At 37.6% G+C, this 22779-nt stretch overlaps 1 non-coding gene across 1 annotated transcript; it reads right to left on the reverse strand.

The window, feature by feature from the left end:
- Positions 1-11139: 11139 nt before the first annotated feature.
- Positions 11140-11215, reverse strand: Trnag-ucc. Its single transcript has one exon. It is a non-coding gene; the product is annotated as a tRNA-Gly (tRNA).
- Positions 11216-22779: the final 11564 nt, after the last annotated feature.

The raw sequence follows: 22779 nt of genomic DNA on the forward strand, positions 1-22779 counted from the left end.
TGTGGGAGAGAGAGGCTTGTGGAAAGCCGGTGGTGGCAGTTGAGGCTCTGAGGGTTTTTCCTGAGAGGCTGTTTTGTTTGGCGTGTGTGGTTCTAAAAATAAAGTTAGTTTCTTTTGACAAGTGGCTCCTGATTGTGCCCAGCCAGACTGCGGCACTTTGGAATAGGTGGAAATGAATAATGTCAAGTGTGTGGCACATTCTGGATTGGGCATTTTTTTTTTTTTACTGGTGATTGACTTCAGGGGTGCTGAACTATTGGTCCACAACCTCAGTCCTTTTTATTATTATTATTATTTTTAAATTTTGTGACAGGGTCTCAATAAATTGCTAAGGCTGGCCTTCAACTTGCAATCCTCCTGCCTTAGCCTTCTGAATTGCTGGGATTGTAGTTGTGCACCGCCATGTCCAGTTGGGCTGGGCATTTTAACAGAACTAAGTTAATCCTGGCAACATCTGTTTTCATATGTGTTATCTCCATTTTATAGATGAATAGCCTGAAGCTCAAAGTGATAACTTTGCCAAGATCACACACTCAGCAAGTGTTGGAGGCAAGGAATTCATGCCTGTCTCACTGATAAATTCATTCCCTTAATTATTGAGCCATTCTGCTTCCTAAAATTGGTTTATGATAAATTATAATTTTCCCTGAGAGGAATACTGAATTCCTCACAGTTGGAGAGCTGAGTGTGAATGAATGGCAGCTACTTTTCTCAGAGCACATTTTATGTGGGGTTAAAGGATGGAAGCAGAGGGTGTTGGGTATCATTCAAGGATAAATGGTATTAAAATATTAGAAGAGTAGGATGTGGTGGCACACTATTGCAATCCCAGCAACTCAGGAGGCTAAAGCAGAAGATTGCAAGTTTGATGCCAGCCTCAGCAATTTAGCAAGACTCTGTCTCAAAATGAAAAATAAAAAGAGGGCTGGGAATTTAGCTCAGTGGTAGAGCAACCCTGGGTCCAATCTTTAGTACCCGCCTGCAAAAAAGTAGGGAATATAGTTGAAAGAGCTGAATTGTCTATTCATCAAAACTAGCTTTGAGGGCTTGTATCGTGGCTCAGTGGTAGAGCACTTGTCTAGCATGTATGAGGCACTGGGTTTGATCCTCAGCACCACATAAAAATAAATAAAATAAAGGTCCATCAACAGCTAAAAAAAAACCTGACTTTAAATGAATGTATGCTCTATTACACAGCTGTGTGACTTCGGAAAAATTATTTTAGCTTATTTGAGTTCAATGAGAAAAAGTTGAATTTTGAGGATTGGGATGATGTTTGTGAAGTTGACATTTGATGTTTTGTCCAACCCTCTGTGTCTTTTGAAGGGCACCTTTCCACATTCCATATGATCTTGCTGGAATTATTAATCATAATTCCCCAACCCTGGCTATAATAGTGGTAATTATATAATATAGGATGGGCCTTATATGGTTTCTATCCCCTGGCAACAGTTGTCAGTCTACATGTGGGCCCCAGATCTAAACAGGGCCAATCATATACTTTCTATGGATTGACTCTTTGGTGCTGGGGAGAATATCCACTTTTTTTTCTATTTGAGTTTCTAAACTGGAAGCAATATAAACCTGAAGCTATGGATAATCACCTTTCCTAGTGCACAGAGAATATCTGTCAACAGAATCAGCCTAGCACACAAAAGAGTTGAGATGTGTGCTCTTAAATCCACCTGTGCCTGAAGCAGATTACCATTTATGAGTCCATGTTTTTGTTTGAACATTTCCAATAGGGTTTCTCTCAAGTATTTCTGAATCTTGACTTATACATTGTTATATCATATATAAAATGCATATAGCATGAATAGTGCTGAATAAATGATAATATGTAGTAGAGAAAATAGTTTGAAAACAAATGTACATTTTCATTTTCATTTTCAGGTACACATTTTTTTTCTTAGCTTAAGACATCCATTTACTGCTAAAGAAATAAGATTGAGAATAAAATATGAAAGGAAACACTAACTTTATGCTCTTGTCATTCAAAATAGAAATCTATGCCAGGAAAAGAGCTTGAAAGCCAAACATTATAGAGAGGATTTTTCTGAATTCCCTAATCTCCACCTTTAGCATATCCAGACTTGGTGAAATGGTGAGTATAAGGGGCAAAGCTCTTCCCTTTGAGGTCTATACTGTGAGAAAATGCAAAGGTAGGAGAGGCCATGCATATGTCCCATTATCTCCTCTTCACTTTCTGATATGTTCTCAGCCAAAATGGAGTGGTTTACTGTATTTTAAGTGGGTAGACAAGGTAGCAAGACAGATTGACTTCATTGCTTCCTTGTGAATTGTGTGGTTTAAACATGGATATGCATGTATTGCTATGGTATACTGACTTTAATTCTTTAGGATATACACCAAAAAGTCATATAGCTGGGTCATATATGGTTGTTTTGAAGTCTTTTTTAATTTTTTTTAGTTGTTGATGTACCTTTATTATTTTTTATTTATTTGTATGTGGTGCTGAGGATCAAACACAGTTCCTCACACATGATAGGCAAATGCACTGCCACTGAGCCACAACCCCAGCCCCTGTAGTCGTCTTCTTTTTTTTTTTTTTTTTAAAGATTTTTAAAAAATGGACATAATAGGCCTGAGGTTGTGACTCAGTAGTAGAGTGCTTGTCTTGCATGTGTGAGGCACTGGGTTCAATTCTCAGCACCACATAAAAATAAATAAATAAAATAGATATCATTTTCATCTACAACTAAAAAAAATATTTAAAAAGATGGTGTTAAAATAATATTTCCATAGTGGTTGTACCAATTTAAAGTCCCACCAACAGTATAAAAGTGGTAAAAATGTTCCTTTACCCCTACATCCTCTCCAGTACTTATTATTATTTGTATTCTTTTTTAAGTGCTGGGATCAAACCTGGGGCCCCACACCTATTAGGTAGGCACTTTGTCACTGAGCTATATCACCAGTCCTATTTTTTATATTCTTTATGAGTGCTATTCTAATGAGTGAGATGAAATCTCAGTATAGTTTTGATTTGCATTACCCTAAATGTGAAGGATGTTGAATATTTTTTTTTCATTTATCTGTTGCCCATTTGTATTTCTTCTTCTTTTTTTTATGGGAGGGGGGTACCAGGGATTGAACTCAGGGACACTCGACCACTGAGCCACATCCCCAGCCCTATTTTGCATTTTAGTTAGAGACAGGGTCTCATTGAGCTGGCTAGTGCCTTGCTTTTGCTGAGACTGGCTTTGAACCCACAATCCTTCGGCCTCAGCATCCCGAGCTGCTGGGATTACAGGCGTGCACCACGGTACCTGGCTGTATTTTTTCTTTTGAGAAGTATCTGTTTAGCTTAGTTGCCCATTTATAGACTGGGGTTATTTGAATTTTTGGTGTTCAAGTTCTTTGTCATATTCTAGATATTAATCCTGTCAGAAGAGCAAAGATTCTCTCCCATTCTGTATGTAGGTACTCTTTACATTCTTAATTGTTTCCTTTGCTGTGTAGAAGCTGTTTAATTTGATGCCATCCCATTTATTAATTCTTGGTATTATTTCTTGAGTTTAGGAGTTCTATTGAGGAAGTTCTTGCCTGTGCCTATATGTTGAAGTTTTGACCCTACACTATCTTCTAGGAGTTGGAAAGTTTCTGATTAATCTCCTAGGTCTGATCCATTTCAAGTTTACTTTTGTGCAGGGTGAGAGATAGGTATCTAGTATCATTCTTCTACATATGGATAACCAGTTTTCCCAATACCTTATCTCTTTTTATGCTTTTATTAATGCAGTATAGTTACACATTGGGTTTATTTTGACATAATCATACATGCATGGAGTTTAATTTACTCCATTTCAATTTCCACTGCCGCCTCTTTTCCCTCCCCCTTCCCCCATTCCCCTTCCTGTACTCTACTGGTCATACCTCTGTTTCTTTAATTGATGCCTTGTATATATACTTAAGTGTGGAATTCATTGTGATATATTTATACATGAGCATAGTGTAATTTTGTCAAATTCATTCCACATTTCCTCGCTTATCCTATCCCTGCTCCACCCCCAAACTCCCTTTACTTTCCCTTAAGTGAAATAAGCCACAGTCAGAAAATCAAGGGTCAATTGTTTTCTCTCATATGCAGAAGCTAGAGAAAAGTAAGGGGAAAAGCAGAGGGTTGGATTTCAGAGGGAAAGATGGAAGATCAGTGAAGTAAAAGTGGTATGAATGTATTTCCACCCCCCATATCCTCACTAGAATTCATTATTATTTGTATTCTTGATGATTGCCATCTCACTGGATTGAGACTGAATCTCAGTGTACTTTTGATTATCATTTCCCAGATTACCAGAGATGTTGAATATTTTTTCATAGTTGTTGGTCATTTGTATTTCTTCTTTTGAGAAGTGTCTATTCAGTTTTTTTTCCCATTTATTGATTGGGTCATTTGTTTTTTTCTCAATGTTAAGCTTTTTCAGTTATTTATATATATATTTTTTAGAGAGAGAGAGAGAGAGAGAGAGAGAGAATTTTAATATTTATTTTTTAGTTTTTGGTGGACACAACATCTTTGTTTGTATGTGGTGCTGAGGATCGAACCCGGGCCGCACGCATGCTAGGCGAGCGTGCTACAGCTTAAGCCACATCCCCAGCCCCTATTTATATATTTTCAATATTAATTCCCTCTCAGCAGAATAGCTGGCAAAGATTTTCTCCCATTCTGTAGGCTGTCTCATCATGTTCTTAATCGTTTCTTTTGCTGCCAGCAGGACTTCTTAAAGAGGCTTTTATTCTCCACCAATTGTTTTAAGTGCCTTTGTTAAGGATCAGAGGACCATATTTGTGTGGGTTTATCTTTTACTTATATTCTGTTCCATTGTTTTATATGTCTGTTTTTATGCCAATACCATGCGGTTTTGTTGTTATGGCTCTGTAGTATAATTTTAAGTCAGGTATTGTGATGCCTCCAGGATTGCTTTTTTTTAAAAATATACTTAGAATTCCTTTGTTGATCTAGATCTTTTATTCTTCCAAATGAATTTTTGGACTACTTTTTTTCTAGTTTCATAAAGAGCGTCATTGGCATTTTGATGGGTGTTGTATTGAATCTATGTTTGCTTTTGGCACTATGGCCATTTTAACAATATTAATTCTGTCTATCCATGAATCTGGAAGATCTTTCCATCATCTAGGATCTTCTTCAATTTCTTTCTTCAGTTTTATAATTTTCCTTGTAGAGGTCTTTCACATCCTTGATTACACTTATTCCTAGTTTTTATTTTCTTTGAGGATATTGTGAATGAGAATGTTTTTCTGGTTCTTTCCCAGCAGATTCATTATAGGTGTATATGAAAGCTATTGATTTTTGTATGTTGATTTTGTATGCAGTTACTTTGCTGAACTTATTAGCTCCAGAAGTCTTCTGGTAGAGCTTTTTGGATCTTCTAAGTATAGGATCACATCATCTGCAAACAGTGATGCTTTGACTTCTTCATTTCCAATTTTTATCCCTTTTGAAGGTCATTTTTTACATTATTTTTCAATATTCAATCATGCTAATTGTGCCAGTTTTATTCTAGGAGCCATCTAGACTAAGTACTTCACTACAAATAATAACCCTTCTACATTAGTCTAAGTAAGCCAGACACAAACTACCACTGTATAAGCTCATGTGGAATCAAAACACTCAAACTCATAGAGGTTAGAATAGTAATTACAAAGTGCAGGGCTGAGGGAAAGGGCATATATTGGTCAAAGAATATAAAACGTTTATCACAGTTATAAAATAAGTCTGAAGACCTAATGTATGACATGGCCACTATAGTTTATAATGTATACTTGAAATTTTCTAGAAGAGTATATCTCAAGTGTTCTTACCTCCTCCCCGACAAATGCAACTATGTGAAGTGATGCATGTGTTAATTAGCTAGATTTCTTTTTTCTTTATTTTGTACTGGGGATAGAACCCAGAGACACTTTGCCACTGTGCTAGATCGCTAGCTCTTTTTATTTATTTATTTTTTAAATTTTGAGATAGGTTCTTGAAAAGTTGCTGAGGCTGGTGTCAAACCTGCAATCTTACTGCCACAGCCTTCCAAGTACCTAGGATTACAAATGTGTGCTATGCTTGATTAGCTTGATTTTTTATAATCATTTCACGGTGTATATGTGTATCAAAACATCATATTGTGGGGGTTGGGGTTGTAGCTCAGAGGTAGAGCACTTGCCTAGCACATGTGAAGCACTGGGTTCAAACTTCAGCAACACATTAAAAAAATAAAGATGTTGTATCCATCTACAACTAAAAAATATTATTTTAAGAAATTCATGTTGTACATGTCAAACCTGGTGAAAAAACAAGCAAAAATAACCCTCCCAAGGTTTGAAGATGCTACTAATGGTTTCCCACTAAGACTTCTGATGAGGTTGCTCAAAGGCTAAGATTCCAAATCCTCTAATAAGGTTGGTTGCTCCTTTCTCAGAACAGTATAATTTGCAAAATTCCTTGTTACCTCTGTTATTCATAACCAAACAGATACTTCAGGTATGCTTTTTTCATGCAATGGCCTCCCTTGATTGCAAAATAGTCTTCTTTTAAGATAGTTTATTAAGCCAGAACAAGCTAATTTGTCTTAAGCTTATAATGGGTGGCAATAGATTTTTAATCAAGTTGAGGGCACTGGAAATCTAGAAGGTGAGGGTTGAGGAACACACTTTATTTTTTATTGTTTTTTAAAATTCTTTTAGTTGTAGGTAGACACAATACCTTCATTTTATTTATTTATTTTTATGTGGTGCTGATGACCAAACTCAGTGCCTCATCTATGCTAGGCAAGTGCTCTGCCATGGAGCTACAACCCCAGCCCCTCTTATTGATTTTATATGTCAATACATTCCCAGTTTTTAAAATAGTTGTATTTTCTCATCCTGTGGCCCATATGGATTTGCATACAAAATCAGAAACTCACAAGTAGATTTTCCATTTGTTCAACATTTGCTCCTGACTTTCTGGGCCAGATTTAATGAAACTCAATCAGAAAATATATTTAAACTCAATTAACCTTCTTGCTGTGAGATGATTATTCTTATTTGGATTTCTCCACAAGATACAAGACAGTCTATCTCTGTGTATTTAACTACTATGGATAATAGTCACATTTCTCCTTTACCCATTCCCACAGTACTGTGGCTATACAAACCAAGAAGGACAGGTATTATTAGATGAAGCAAGTAGTGTGATTTATGACACTTATGAATTCTGGGGAAAGTAGTGAAGTACAAGCATATTAGTAAACAAAAGATCTGTGAGTCCTTAGATGGACTTAGATGGCTTCACCAACTATTCAAGTCTGGTCAATTATTGCCTTTAAACTCGCAGATCTGTGTTAGGATGCTTTCAGTATGGCTTATTTAGACAGCTCTATTTCATGGCTGTACAATTTGTTTTCTTTGTCTGAAACAATCTAGTCAGAGACCCCTTGAAAATGCCTGACATTAAGTATTATAATGGTAATTCCTATGAGTGAGCCTGATTTGATTCAGCGGAAAATGACTTCATTGTATCAGATTGACAGTTCATTTAGTGGGTTCTATGCTATAGATGTCGGTACATTAGTGTGAACCTGGTGCAGGTAGTAATTTGGTTTCTAATGAGGTTCCTGATCAGCATTCTACTATGAAAAGTAGGATATTGTTCTTTGGGTGCTGAATTTACCTGGATAATCAGACCTAAGAAAATTGACAGTTGTATATCACAATAATACTATGACTACTTGACTTTTCTGGGACTTGGTTTCTATTTCTGTAATGAGTAGTTTGGACTAAGGCCTTTGAAGTTCTGAACCTCTTAGTAAAATAACATCACATGACAACATTTCGGGCAATGATGGATCACTTGTATGATGATGGTCCCATAAGATTATAATGGAGCCATCATAATGTCATACTACAATAAATTGCTCTTGTATTTGTGGTGATGCTGATGTAAAGAAACCCAACTGCACTGCCAGTCATATAAAAGTGTATACACAGCTCAGCACAGTGGACATGCCTTTAATCCCAGTGACTCGGGAGCCTCAGGCTGGAACATTGCAAGTTCAAAGCCAGCCTCAGTAACTTAGGCCTCAAGAAACTTAGCAAGATCCTGTCTCAAAATAAGAAATAAAAAGGGCTGGGGATGTGCTCAGTGGTTAACTGCCCCTGGTTCAATCCCTAGTACCAAAAAAAAAAAAAAATACGTACAGTACATGATAATTGATAATGATAACAAATGGCTGTTACTTGTTTATGTATTTGCTATAATTTTTATTATTATTTTAGAGTATGCTCCTACTTACAGAAAAGTTTGCTATAAACAATATGCCATGTTATGCCTGCAGCAGCCTCGTGCATCTCTTCATTGCATTAAGGTAAGATTGATACATAATCTTGCATGCATGAAATTGTCACAATGAATTCCATTGTTTTGTACAATTAATATGTACTAACAATTTTGTAAAAAATAGCATACTAAGAGGGGTAAAAGAAAGCATTAAGAAGCTAGTTTTGTATTTGACCTACATGCCACCTAGATTTTTGTAAGTACACTCTGGTATTCTCACAATGATGAAATCACCTAACTACACATTTCTCAGAATGTATTTCTGTCATTAAGTAACTCATGGCTGTATTTTATTAGTCATCTTAGGAAATAATCTGTTTTAAGATACATGCTTTCTAATAAAGACAGATTTTCACAGGTCATTCGTGCTATGACCTGTACTCCCTACCAAAACTGGCTACACAAAACATTGTCTGACTGCTGAATCATATTTCTGAATGTCTTACCAGCAAGGTACCAACTTATATTTTCTAGAACATTTGTATATGGAAAAGCCTTGTGATATAGAGATGGTATCTTCCTATGGAACAAAGGGCTGGCATGCTTGTGGCCCATTGTAGAAAATTCTATAAGCTTGAGTTCTTTAAGCTCAAGGTTCCCCGGCTGTAATGCAATTCACTTCATGTTCAGTTGTCATTTGACCCACTTCACATTGCTCCATGGGAATTGGGCCTCCAGAACCAATGCAGAAATGCTGATAGTCTGTTTATTGCTATTGCCATGAATATTAAATTTTCTTTAATCCAGAAGTTTCATTTTCTACCAGTATCCATGAAACTGTGCTAGTCTAACTTGATAGTTTGCAAGTTGAATAAAATCTCAGACCCTTCACCGTTTTCTAGAACAACCTTAGCCATCTTCACTTTCCTCTTTTCTTAACATCATAGCACCTAACATCTGATTAATTTAACCCAAAATACATTTTTTGTGGTACTTCCTGTTGAACCCGGGGCCACTTTACCATTGAGCTATACCTTCAGTCCTTTTTATTTTGAAATAGGATATCACTAAGTTACCCAGGCTGGCCTTGAACTTGGGATCCTCCTGCCTTGACCTCCCAAGTTGCTGGGATTACAGGCATGTGAAACTGTGCCTGGCCACATTTTATCTTTTATTTGTTTTATATGTTAATTTTATTTCCCAAGTATGTTGTAAACTTTGAGACCAAGCCAATACTTTTCCGTCTACCTGGTAGCAGCTGGTACAAGGATGCATACATAGTAGGGGCTCAATATGTTTTTTGATAGACTTTGATTGTATCTGTGCCAGCTGAAATAAAATATTACATAATTTTTACCATTGAATTTCTTGGCTTGGATGTCTGATGATGGATGGAAACTATAGATTTACTCTCTTGAGAAATATAAAAGCTATAATGAGACAGGGGGAGTTGACTGTTTCTCTGGCATTCCTCAGTCAGTTGGACATCATTGATTTAGTGGCACAATTTCAAAATGATTTTGAGCCCCACATTTCAGAAAGTATCAGAGGCAGTTTGTTATTCTGGGCTATTAATAATTAACATGTTTTGTCTGTGAAGAAGTAGAATATATTCTGTTTTGTAGAATTCAATGGCCTTGGGAGATCATCTGAACCAGCCTCTACCTTCAGCATCAATGGGAGATCATTTCACCTTTGACAATGACCTCAGAAAAGGGTTTGACTCCCTGTGAGTGCAGTCCTCAAAGATATTTATTCTTATAAATATCCTACTAATAGCTCATTATACCTAAACAGAAATACATATATATGCATTCTCATTTGGCTTATTGTTTCTAATAGTCTGGATTATTTTTACTCAAATAACTTATTTTTCTCCAAAGAACTATGGAGACACAATGGGTTTTCTACCTTTAGTGCTAAAATATTAGAACCCAGAACTCTTTCTTATGGTTATAGTCTGAGGATACACTCCATAGTCCCATAATTTTCTTTTTGGAAATATCAGGACTGTAACACATTCTCAACTGAGTCTTCCTGAGATCAACTGATTACAGATGTGACATGGTTATCATTTTCTAACTTTAGCTTTGAAAATCTGGCATTTTCTAACTTTAGTTTTGTGAATTTAGGCTGTTTCTTCTCATTTAGAAAAAAAAAAAATCCTCCTATTTGAATTTGAGTATGCTGCCACCAAGTGTTTGCCAGTCTTTGATTTGTACTGTTTTAGTGCTCAAACTACAGGTTGTGTTATTTTCTTTATTGATGGTATGAGTGTTAATATTGTGGAGAATGATGCCTGTGAATAGGTAAAGGTAACAGACATCAGGAGTTAGGGTCAATCTTCATGGAATGGCAGGAAGACACTGAAGCACAAAAAATGGGCTGTCCCTTAAGGAAGGGAGAGGAAAGGCAGTCTGAAGTCCAAGGAATGAGATTAGGGAGTTGTAGGGAAGGAAACAGGGGAATAGTGAAAAAGTAAAATGACCCACAGTTAAGAGAACTGCATCACTGAAGCAATTTTTCATCTTTTGTTTCTATATAGTTCCTCTATTTGTACTGGGAACTTTGAATATAAAGACAGAAGTATTGTCTTGAGCAGGATTATGTGTTGTATATCTTCATACACTCCACAGGGTCTAGTATAGTGTTGGGCATATACTTGGCCCTTAATAATTGTTCTTTGAATAAATCGCCCAAACCTGCAGGAGTTAAGACAACATGTAATGGTGGTGTACAGTGCTGGCCTGAGACACATGGGCAGTTCCCAATGAACAGATCTTGAAAGTTTCCTTTCTCTATCAAACTGAGGCCCTGTGCAACATTGACTGGCTCTTTTTTTTCTTTCTTTTTGGCAGTACTGGGTTTTGAACCCAGGGCCTTGTGCATGGAAGGCAAGCACTCTACCAACTGAGCTATATCCCTGCCCCCCCGCCATTGACTGGCTCTTATGATCAATCTTTCAAATTAGAATCTTCTCCAAATTTTCTGAGTAAGATATTTATATACCTTCTCTTCTCTCTCCCTTTACCTCTCCTCTCCTGTTCTCCTCCTCCTCTTTCTTCTTCCTCCTCTTCCTTTAAATGGCAGATCCAAGGATTTGGCAGTGTCCTTCCTACTTTTGAACCTGTTTGAGTGGTTGGAGACAAGGGACACATGGAAGCTTTTTATTGGTGCACATGAAACCTTGGGCTTCTTTTACTCATAAGTATGTAGGGAGTAGCTAGATAAGGCTTTTAAAAGTGAATATAAAAAGAAAAGTGAGGATTGTTATATGTTGATGTTTCCTGGAATTAATATCCTGACCATGTAGTTCTACCCCAGAAGGGGATTTACTTTAACATGGCACATACTTTATCAAGTAATCTTTGGTCTGGATCAGTATATGATCACATAACTAGTTTCTCAATATACATGCTTGGGTTTCATTTCTTACACACTATAATTTATGAAAACCTGGTGAAAGTTGCCTTGATATTGCTGACCCTAATATGGACATTAAATCCACGAGGACAATATTTTTAGTGAGCAAGTGTGTTAATCTATTTGGCGCCATAAATATTCACATCTTTAATATATAGTTCCCCACACAGGGTTCAATGTAGAGATGTGTAGCATAATAGATGAATATGTGGGCTTGGAAATCAGATATGCCTGAGTCAAATTTTACCTCTGCCTCATAGGAGCTGTTTCATGTTGGACGTATCACTTCACCTCTCTGTGCTTCCAGTTACTAATTTGCAAAATGGACTAAGATTAATTGCTTTATGTGGTTGTTATGAAGTCAAATGGCAAGATGCATGTAGTGCTCTTAGCACAGTGCTTAGTTTATAGTAAGTATATGAGCTTTTAAGGAAGAAATGTAAATTTCTTCCTAAAACATGAAACTTAGAAAGCAATGGCCCTGGGTACTGTCTATCTTGCTTACCACTAGGTTCATGTCTTCAGTTTCTGAGGCTTGTGAAGATTTTCTGGACACAGAGGCTCAAGTTATCATCTCCTACCCCACAGGAGCAGATGGGAGCTTTTACACTAAATAGGATGTCATTTTGAGTCACCATTGTTCTAATTTCTTTAGATATTTCTGAAGAATGATAGGATTGCCTTTAGTTTAAATTTCCCTCCTTCCCAGATAAGTTTTCCAAATGCCCACCTCCCATTTCCTCAATCAAGGCCAGAGTTGAAGGAAACAGGCCTTTAACCTCCAACAGGCTGAGAGCACCATTTGAGCTCAGGAACAAATTGTATTGGAAAAGCAGCAAAATCACTGAAATGAATTGTCATGAAATGGGGCTTCAAATGAAAGCACAAGACAGAGCCTGGTCCTAATTGGCAGTGGAGTTAGTTAAGAGGCTAATTCCAAATGCTCCATTGTGGAACTTTTATAACATTCTCCCCACTTCTCTCTTCCCTTCTCCCCCAAACCACTTCCTTTGACCCTCACAGCTTTTGGAAGGTGATGATCATTAGGCTGGTATAACACTGAGTTATTTCAATTTTTTTTAAAAATCTATAATCTATGAGCTATGTGCAGGCACAGAAAATGTCTGAACTATGGTACAATTTGAAATGTTCCTTGTATGAGGGTGATTAATGATCCCCCAAATATGTCCACATACTAATCCTGGGAACCTGTGAATATATTACCTTAAATGCTAAAGGAAATTTGAATAGGTGGTTTAGTTAAGAATCTTGATATGGGAGGATTGTTAAGGAATATTGAGTTGAGCTTAATATAATCACTAAGGTCCAAATGGAAGAGACAAGAGAGAAGTCAGAAATAGATGATAAAATAGAAGCAGAGATTAGAGTGACGACTTTGAAGATGGAGGGAAGGGTCAAAAGCCAAGAAATCCAGGCAGCCACAAAAGCTGAAAAAGGTAAGTAAATAAATTTTCCCTTCAAATTCTCAAGAAGAAACCAGCCCTACCTACGTTGTGAATAACCCAGTGAGAACCATTTTAGACAATTGGCCTCCAGTATGATAAAAGAATAAATTTGTATTGTTTTAAGCCAGTCCCCCAAATTCTCTCAGATATGTTGTAGAGCTAGAAATTATTTGTATTAGAATTATTTTTTGTTCACATTATTAAAAGACATGATTATTAAAAGCTTTCACTAAAATGCAATGGGAAAATGTGTTATGCAACATTGAGCCCATTTGTGCTTTGGTCTGACTGGCTGGCAGAGAGCACTGCAGGAAACCCAGGATACAGGGTCTTCTGGACCTTGGGGCATTGAATCAAATTTATGGGTGGGATATTTGTGACTGATCCGTGTAGTTGGATGTAACAAGTGATACCTGGGATGAGAGATTGCTAAAAGGGAAGTGAGAGCTTAAAAACTAAATCCCATTTATCACACTTTTCCCCACATCTGCCCAGTGAAAAACTGAACACTTTGGCTGTGAGCATCATCTGTGTGACTAATTCAGCTTCAAACCTGTTCCATAGAGCTCCTGGAATAATGTTTTGTGTTTGCCTAGTGTTATAAACTTTGACTTGGAAACTGGCTGCTCTTTTTTCGGCCCCTGTAGGATTTGGTCTCCTTCTGGTACTCTGACATCTTGCGACTTCTACTGCCTATTGTGAATTCCTGGTCTTCTCTAACTTCAGATCTTTGGGCTAACTGCAGATACTTTTCCATTCTTTGTTAGAGCCTTGTATTTCCTGCTTCTAAGAGTCCTTTGCCTTAACCTTTGCCACCTAGCCCCTGGCACCAAAGCCACCATCAAATCCTGATCAGGAGACCTCCTAGATTCTTTGAGATGACACTTTCTGAGAGAAAATTCTCCTTTCCACTGTATGCACACCCAGGGCATTTTGGCCCAGTAACAAGTAGCAGCTTTACAAATGAAGAATCTTCCACCCAAAAACCTGCCTTGTCTGCAACCAACACACTCCATCACCTCCCTTTCTTACCTCTGATCTCACCTCCATATTACTGGAACAAAACTCAGGAAAACTGAGAGGCTTTGAGCTCATTAGTAGCTTTACTTATGGTTTGATGAATATGAGGAGCATGGACCTGATCAATTAGACCTTTAAAGATGCATATCAGAGCTATATAGCTAATGTAGTTTTCAATTCAGGAAGGAGAGATTTCCTTTTTCTGAGATCTGTAGCTTCAGAATAGAATGATACCTCTCAATATAGGCCTATAGTATAACATGTGTAACAGATTCACTTATTAAACTATCAGATGGCTTCAGGAAAATCCATCCAAATGTGAGTGCTGATTTCTCAGGAATTGGACAATTGAGCCCAGGTATTATAAAGGAGCACCTCTGACTTGTTTATGGGTCTAAGCTTACAATTACAAGAGCCCAAGAATATCAAGTAAGCCATATTGAATTTTTAAAAAGCAAATGATGTGAAGAATTTGAGTGGTGATAGAACAGACAGAACAGACTGCATTGGAATAAAAGTCTTTGGAATTCAGGAGGGCCTACTGGGTCAGGTGAAGCCTGGGCTGAGACAGAGATGTAATCATTTATTTAATGATTTGGTTTTTATAGGCTTGAGTACATGGTGGTTGGACTCCAAGTAAGTTCAAAATCAGATCATACCACAGAAGGATAAGAGCAGGTAAATATAAGTATCCATAATAACAACTGAACCAAGAACCAGATCATTGGTCAAGCATGAGGGAGGCAGTTGACCAATGGTCATCCAAGGAGATATCAGTTGGCAGAGTACATATAAGCTGTTGATCAATTATCAAGGAATTATGGCAGTATATATTAGGGATTCATATCAGAGTTCAGACTAGGAAATACTTTTGTATGGAAATTCAGTATCAATACTGGGATACACGTCAAGAAATCAGACACAGGAAAGGAAAGATATTGTGGGGTTGCCAGCACCCCACCAAGGTAGGTTCCTCTATCCCCACTCAGGAGGTGTGAGCTGCCTGAGAAATAGTAAGTCTGAAATAATTACTAAGAAATAGAGACAGAGCCAGAAATTAGATAAGTAAAGCATCTGATAGGTCTTCCAATCCTGATAGGATCTGGAACTGAACAACTGAAAAATGGCCCCAATTCTTTAATTAATTTAATTCTTTATTTAATTAATTTATTTAATTCTTTATTTATTGATTCTTACATCAAAGGCAGGGATAAAGTTTCAGTGGGAGGAGTCTTGGTTCAGTGCTTGTTTGGTGTGTGCTTCTTGGTATGGCCGGGGTCTTGCCTTAAACAGGTTGATTGGCATTTTGGCAAGCCACACCCATCTCAGAGGTTGTGTGGCTCCAGGGGTTCACTCCATCTCTGATGCTGTGCTGAACTTGTGATGGAGCTGGATAGGAAGCCACATGAACCAGACATTCTCAAACCAGCAAGGTTGCTGCTAGGAGTTCCTGATGCCAGGCTTTCCTGTCTGATGGTTTCCACATCAATTTGGTTCATGCACAGTTCATGGATGGCTCCCAGCAGAAAGACATGGAACTGCTCTGATTATCGAGGGATGATGGTGTGGTGGGCTTCTGAGTGTGGGCAATAGGGAGTGGTAGGGAGGTGGGGCATGAAAGTGGACAATTGTGGTAGAGAGATGAAAATATTGGAGAGGTAAGGCCTGTCTTGCTGCTGCATTTTGGGGTTGCTACTTTGCCTGAGTGTATCCCTGGTGGTCTCTCTGCAAGTAGGAGCAGCATTGAGATCTTGGGACTGCAGCATGGCTGAGCCTGAGGTATCTGAAGCCCAGATTGGTGGGATAGAGACTGGGTTTGCGAGGGCTAATCTGGGTTGGTGATCCGAGAGACTTAAACACAGAGCTGAGAAACTGTTGAACACTGACAGAGACAGTTCGACTTTCCAGAAAGATTTATTTTATTTTTTGATTCACTAATCTCTCTACCATATTTGGAACAGGTTGTTTTTTATGCATCAGTGTGTGGACGACAATGATATATGAATGATGTTTTGCATTTTTTTATGTCTTTAATATTTTCTTTGTTTGGATTCTTTCCCTCTGTTGTCTATTTTCTTGGATTTTCTTTCCAACTTTTCTCCAACTAACAGCCAATCTCTGTCAGCTCCTCTTCCACTCCATTCAACTAGATCCCACCTCCTACAGTTTGTATTACCTCCCAACAGTCCATTCAGGTATGAAATACATCAGTGGATCAATTCATTGATGAGGTTAGAGTGCCCATGATATAATAACTTCCCCAAAGCCTCGTATTTGAACATTGCTGCACTAGGGTCCAAGCCTTTAACACAACACATGAGTCTTTGGGGAACATTCCAGATCCCAACATAACATTTTACCCTCTATCCCCACCCAATACCACCAACCTCATCTACTCCTTCTGTAGCCCATGGTACCCTTTACCCCATCTCCCTACCAATCCCACACAGAAGCCCACCACACCATCATCCCTTGCCCATCCATCAGCTCCAAAGCACTAGCAGACCTACACCACTGTTACTACTAGTGAGCAATGCCCACCCCTCCTTACTTGCACTTCAGGTATCAGCCTTACTCGCAGTTCAGGTATCAGTTCAGGTATCAGACATTACTTTAGAATGTCTTCCCTGACCAATCAGTTTGGATTAGGTTTCTCTGCTTTATTTTCTCATGGCACCCACCTTCCCTCCCCTTCTTCAAAGTACTGATTACAACACTAATCATACAGTGTTTCTGGTGATTGTGTTTAATGTTTATCACCCCACAGGATCCATGTCTATATTGTTCAATTTATTTAAACTATATCTAGACATACAGTAGATCTCAAAAAATTTGCTGAATCTTGTATCAACTGATAAAGATAAAAATATCTGAGGCTTTAAGTAGCTAAGGTGCTCAGAGTTACAAAGCTAGTAAGTGCCAGAGCTGAGATTCAAACTCTGGTCTGGGTGCCTATGAATCCTATGGGTTCTTAATCATGATGCCACTGTTTCCTGCCAGACCAGCAACATCAACCACACTTGGAACTTGTTAGAAATGAAAATCCTCAGGAACTGCCTGAAATCAGAAAACCTGAATAGTTAACTGAATTAGACACCCTGGAGGTGAAGCCCAGCACTGTTTTAACAAGTCTTCCAGGTGATTTTGAAGCTTGCTCAACTGTGAGAACCAGTGCTATATATGACACTGTCCATTATGTGGGTCCTACTTGCTAGGAGATCCAAAGTTGTTCCTAGTCTATGCAAATGGCCCTAATGCTGCCTAGTTGGGGGGGGGGGCTCAACATATGATAGTTATTTAATAAGCATGTGTTGAATCATAAGTGAAATGAGCTCTTGGGCATATTAGGTTTTGAAAGATATGAATAAGCTTTCTTTTGTCAAATCTGCAGGAGAAAAGTGAAAACACTATAAAAAGCCTAATATAAGGGATATGACACTTGCCTGGAGAAAAGTTTCAAGATAAAATTATTCATTTTTATTTCCTCCTCTCTCCTTCCTTCTTTCTATTTTATTTTTTTTTCTTTTTCTTTTATTTTTTAAAGATTTTTTAGTTGTCAATGGACATTTATTTTATTTATATGTGGTGCTGAGAATCGAACCCAGGGCCTCACACATGCTAAGCAAGCACTCTATCACTGAGCCACAACCCCAGCCCCTTCAGGTTAATCTGGTTAATCTTTTCTATGGAACTGTCTCTGATCCCTATTGATGACTTTTTTCTTTGACTTCTTTATAGCATTTAGAATTTCATTTAAGCTATCCCTGGATCATATGTGGTGATGATACATTTTTTTTGTGTGTTTCAGATATATAAATCACTGTCTCCATAATGAAACTGTATTCTCTTTAGCATATGGAGTGTGTATTTTCTTTTGCATTCTGTAGTTTCTGCAGAGGCCTTAAATATAAAGTAACATGTTGGGGTAATGTTTCATTAAATTATCTTCTATGAGTTGTGTGTTTATACCTTGCCCTTTCTATATTCAGAAAAGATATTTGTCACCTAAGAATTCATTATAGGAGAATTGAAAACAAAAGAGTAAAATTTAGCCTTTGAGTTTTAAAAGCTTGTTTAGAATTTCCAGAATGAGAACTTTTGAGCTTTAAATGCCCAAGTCCTGAAGAACCCAGGAAATACACTTCATGACTAACACAATAGATTGAAAAGCATACAGGATCATCCAAAGCTAGTTTTCTTTCCTTCAAATTAGATGGGGATTCCATGGTATATGAGAGGATTGAGAGAACAAGAATGAGCCCCTAATGAGTCCCTTAACAGAGCTACTGTAACCTACCCTTGTGGGCTGAGATCCAGGTTGAAGAACTACACTCCTCAGTAGGTGGGAATGTAGGTAGAGAGACTATGCTTTGCCACTCTCCATACAAGGGGAAGCAGCAAGCCCTTTAGAGATCCCCTGAACTCAGCCTGGTGGCAGAGTAGTAGAGTGGGTTGATGAATGTGTTTCTCAGGAGATTGGATTTGAAACCCCATCACAATCCCTTGGAAACTGACAAGGTATTTATAAGAACCAAGTATTTTCTGGATATGTACAAGGGTCTCTGGGACATGACAGAATTTAAGTTCAAGGTTAAAAAGGAATAGCAGTGATCTGAGTGCATCTGTAACAGGCCTGGGTGAAATTAGAATATTCCTGCAGAGAATATCTCATGTACAGAGAAAATCAAGGCCACAAATGGATTCCAGGGAGAATAGCAGCACACAGCTGAAGATCAAATACTTTCTGATGATCTCAGTCACAACCCCATAGAGAGTAGGGACAGCTTGAATTGACTTAGATTGTTTTTATACTGTCTGGAGGAATGAGGCTCAAAATAGACCAAGATATAAGAAAAAAAAATTCTTGTGCATCTGAATTTGTGGGTTCACATTTATATCATCTTCACCAAGGCACATTATATTTGATCAATTGAATTGAATTAATGAACCAGACCCTTTTTCCTGAGGCCAACATTTAGGAGAAAGTGAATTGGAAAACTAGAAGCTCCTGTTGGGGATTGGGTAAATTACTGAAGTGCTCCCTGAGCTGTCCTCACTCAGCATGCTTTTACCCAATACTTCTCAACTTCCCTAGTCTTTGATAGTGAAAATACTGTCTCAAATACTGCACAGTGAAGTATCCTAGTTAGCCAAAGGAGATTGTAGGTAGATTAAACTACTTACTGAGGCAGGAATAAGGGTGAATTCAGTCATTTCAGAGTTTTTACACATATACAGAGGTTGAAATAAGAATAAGTTTTAAAATAAGTCCCAGACACCCAACTTTGCATGTAGTTACAAATGTATGACTTGATTATTGATTTTTTAGTAGACAAACAGAAATGGACAGGTTCATATTTTTACCTGGGCCATAGCCTGAGTATTGCATTTGGAAGGGCCACATTATTTATTAAAGTGTGTAGGGATGCTATGATTATGCTATAGACAGGCAGAGGTCTCCCGAGTCAATTGGGGTTGTCGAATCACATTCAATGAATGTCCTAGCGTCTCAATTGAAGAAGCCTGCTATTGAGGGACTCCCCTAGAGTAATCAATTAAAGGCAGTAGCATTAAGCAGCTAACGGTGCTGGGAAATCAATACCAGCATGGGGAAGAAACAATTCCCTGCAATGATTTCTATGCAAATTCTGATTCTTGTATCTAATGACATTAGGATTCACTAATGACACATAACTCAAGGAGGTGCTTCTTTCTCAGTAAAGCATGAAGCACATTTTTGCCCCTACAACCTTGGCAGTCACTTGGGAGGCCCTGTTTCACTGCTGGGAAGCAATAGATTAAGATTAAGGCAGCCCAACTTTCTATATGTCCCTTCTGAGGGAGAGATGAAAGTATGACAGTGAATTTCTGGAGATTGGAATGGGTCCCTGAAAGGGCCAGGACCACTCATTCTTTCATTCATTGAGTATTTGTCTGCACTGGTCTTGCATGTTTAACTGCTTCTTCCATAGTTACCATCAAGAGAGTCCTCAAAGACACCTGAAACTCAGCTTAAACTGCTTTGAGAGTATCTCCAGATTCCATTGCTTTTTCCCAATATTAAATCTTATATTAGCATGCATTTGACCCCAATATATACAGTGAAAGGCATACTTCTTTTATTCTCTACTATGTCTCAGCTTATGTGTAATTTAGATAAGTGTTCCATGTTCCGTTTAGAAGATGCAATCAAATGTTGAATAAATGAGATGATATATTTTCATTGCTCATATACCCCACCTACATTTGATAGAATATTCCATCTCAGTTGTTACTGAAATCTCCAGGCTTATGTTAAGTACTGGGTATCTTTGGACAATCACAGCGACTATTCAGATCTTCTCTGTACATACTGGTCCCCACTGATGGCACATTCATTGTCCAAGGCTTTTAATGGCTAGCACCCCTGCTGATTCTGGACCAGATTGAGAAGCAGGGGTTTCTGTCCATGCTGGGAGCCCTGGAATGGCCTTCATCAAATACCACATTGCCATTTCTTCTGCGATTCTGTCATTCCCTGGGCACTGTCAAGGAACAGGGTACCTATACTCTCTACTTGTAGAAACTGTTAAATTCTAATAGCCCTACCAGTTTTGAGGACATTGCCTTGAAGCTCTAAATACCTCTTTATTTCTGTTTTCTACACTCAGAGTCATTTCCATTTTAAGACAGTTTAATTCTTTTCTTCCTTTAGCCTTGGTTTTAGTTGAATCCCTGGGTCACATTGCCCTAGGAAGGCTGCATGCATGCATTTCTGTGTCTGCACACCTGGTGGGAGGGCACTAATTCTTTCTGAATTTTCCCTTTCCCATCCTCCCTGCGCTTCGAATTACCCTTCACCTAGCAAACTTCTAAGTCTCAGCTTATGTATAACTTAGATAAGTGTTCCATGTTCTCCTAGTCTAATTAGGTCCCCATTATGCACATGTATAACACCTTGAAGCTATTCTATGTAGCACTTGCCATAATGAATTATTAGGGTAATCTTTAATATTTGCTTTTCTCACAGTTTGCAAGCTCTATGAGGGTAAGGACTGATTTTTCAAATTCATTGTTATATCCTATCCCCTCACATATTTACCATTTAGAAGATGCAATCAAATGTTGAATAAATGAGATGATATCTTTCCATATTTGAGAAGTAACAATCCAGAGGCCATTTTCTAACTTTTTATTCTTTAAGTTTATATGGTAGTGATAGTTTATAAGTTGAAAATCAAGAGTGCACAGACTATTATCATAGCAAAAGAGTTGGCATAAAGTTGTTTATATTATTCTTTTTAAAAGATATATTTGTAGTGATATCTCTTTTCTCATTCCTTACATATGTATTTTGAGACCTTTTGAACTTTTTTTTAAATAAAGAATTTTTATTCATCCAAAAACTTGCTATTAAGAGTTTGAAAAGGCAAATGAGAGTGGGATATACATAATTGGCAAAGGACTGGTATAAAAAATACATAAAGAACCCCTTCAGATCCACCAAAAAAGCTCAATTTAAAAATATTTAGTATTGAACAGGTATTTCAACAAATAAGATGTCAAAATGGTCAGCAAGCACTATTAGTTACCAGGGAAATAAAAATTAAGACCACAATGAACTAACATTACAGACCTATTAGGACAGCCAACATTAAAAATATCAACATGATAAAGTATCATCAAGGATATGGAGTTAGTGGAACCCTTATACACTGTTGGTTGGAGTGTAAATTGATACAACCACTTTAGAGAACTGGAAATATCTATTTTAGTCAAATGTAGGTACCCAGTGACCTAATGTCTATACTCAACAGAATGCACACAAGGGTATCAAAAGACATGTATAAACTGTCGATGCAGGATTACCTGTAATAGCACCAAACTGAAGGCAACCTAAATGCCTATCAACATTAGAATGGATAAGTAAATTGTGATATATTTATGCAATGGAATATCATAGAGCAATTCAATAAGCAAAATTTTACAATGTGGATTAATCTCAGATATAAGGTTGAGAAAGGAGCCAGATCAAAAACAGAATCCAGGGGCTGAGGTTGTGGCTCAGTGACAGAGCACTTGCCTTGCACATGTAAGGCACTGGGTTTGATCCTCAGCACCATATAAAAATAAGTAAACAAAGATATTGTGTCCATTTATAACTAAACAACCCCCAGAATCCATATATATAAATTTTAAACAAGACAAAATGATTGATTTGTGGTGATGGAAATCAGAATATGGGTAGAAGACCAAGATGGACATGAGAGAGGCTTTTGGGATGCTGATAATACTCCAAGTTTTGATCTGGGTGTTGAAACACAGGTGTGTTCACTTTTATTATAAACTTTGTACAATTAAGATTTATATTTATTGTATTGATATGTTATACTTTAACAAAATTTATAAGACATTGGAAGAATGCATTTTACTAAGTGAATTTTAATGTTCCCTTTAGCTCTAACACACTATGATTTTGAGAAAATTCTTTGAAAATAAGAAAAACACCTTGTATTTGTAGAAGGTTTTATTATCAGTGGTAGCTTACCATGAATTTGTAGTTATTTCTTAAATTATGACAGATAAATTATTTAAATTTCTATA

The sequence above is a fragment of the Marmota marmota genome, unplaced genomic scaffold (assembly GCF_001458135.2).
Source record: "Marmota marmota marmota unplaced genomic scaffold, marMar, whole genome shotgun sequence".
NCBI lineage: Eukaryota > Metazoa > Chordata > Mammalia > Rodentia > Sciuridae > Marmota > Marmota marmota.